The sequence below is a fragment of the Echinops telfairi genome, unplaced genomic scaffold, assembly GCF_000313985.2.
Source record: "Echinops telfairi isolate 266 unplaced genomic scaffold, ASM31398v2 ScPeMD7_655;HRSCAF=1070, whole genome shotgun sequence".
NCBI classification, from domain to species: domain Eukaryota; kingdom Metazoa; phylum Chordata; class Mammalia; order Afrosoricida; family Tenrecidae; genus Echinops; species Echinops telfairi.
The window spans coordinates 14075691-14077317 of NW_022104553.1; positions in this window are offsets into that span (position 1 = coordinate 14075691).

Consider the following 1627-nt stretch of genomic DNA (forward strand, 5'->3'; position numbering starts at 1 on the left):
ATATATATATATATATATATATATATGTTTTGGATACAGATAATGTATATTATGGTGATGAATAAAAGACTTTGAAACAAAAATATGTTGTATTAGAATTAAATTTTGAAGGGGGAAGTGGACAGGAGAAATAGGGTTCCTTAGTAATTTAATGCTGCTGTAACAGAAGCACAAGTAAGTGGCTTTGAAAATAGAAATTTATTTTCTCAGAGGCAGGAAGTCCGAATTCGGGGTGACGGCTCTAGGGGAAGACTTCATCTGTCAGCTCTGGTGACGATCGCTGTCTTTTCTGAGCTACAAGTCCTGTGGGATCTTCTTGTGGCTTGGTATTTTCGCTTCCTCCAACTCTGCTTGCTTGTTGAATCTGCTGTCATACATATTTCAAAAGACATTGACTTAAAACAATGTCATTGGGGCAATTCTGATTCACAGCGATCCTACTGGACAAGGTAGAACTGCACTGTGGCAGTAACCTCTCTTAGGAGAATTGATACCTGACTAGGCCCAAGGAGTTGGGGATTGATGATACCCCAAATGTCCAACTCTCCCATGATGCTGTTCAGATCCTTTCCCCCCTCACTCCTCCCTTGAGTGTACCCCCTCACTTGTCTGGGTTCTGTGAGTCACTGCCATATCCCACAGAACCTTTGGAAAGTTTGAGGAACTCTCATGTGGTAGTGGGTGCTGTTCAGTCCATAATCTGAAGGTCAGCAGGGCGAGCCCGATGCCGGGACCAGAAGATGCGTTCCACTCTTGGTTCTCGCTGGTGATGAAGTCCTAGCCCCTGCTTCTCAGAAGGCTCATTGTATATGCCGCAGGATGACACGACAGGGAATCCCGGTCATAATTACTTGCATGTGAATCCTATCAGTATCTTCCTCCACCTGCCTACCATGCCCATCCAGGTGAAGGCCATTTGGTGGGAGTCACATTGAGTATCAATGTTGCAATCAAATTAAAATCTAACCCTTCACCTTTTTAATACAACCCAAGAATAATTCTTCACCCCTGAGCTGTACCTTATTTATGCACATATGACCTAGGGTCTATAGCAGGATGGTTCCAGTAGGCATTGGCCATCTACCAATCTTTATGAGCCAGACTTTAACCCAGGCCACTCTGGAGGGAGCTCTTTCCGCTTTCGGCTGGAGCACATCAGTCTTTACATCCATTACAAGTAACAGTATCCAAGATAATCATTAAACAAGGGATGTGGCACCATCCACGCCTTCTACGAAGATGAGGTCTTAGTCCCATCCTGTTTATGTTCATTAACAGATAATGCCTTCCAAAATGGCACTCTAGCCACAAGCTTATAAAGTCCAGAATTGTATCACCTGGGGATTATGGCTAGGATGGCCATATTAATTAACCATAACTCACATACCTGTGGGTTTCTGAGACTGTAACTTTTCTTTCCTTTTTTTTTTTGAGACTGTAACTCTTTTATGGGGCGTAGAAAGCTTCACCTTTCTCCAGAGACTTAAGTCACATTCTATCCTAATACTGTCTCAGTAACATAACACAGCAAACCCATTCCCAGATGGGATTATAACCCCAGATGCGGGTTGTGACTACACCAATCATTTTAAAAGCGATTTAATTTTGGAAAAAAGAGAAGCTATTC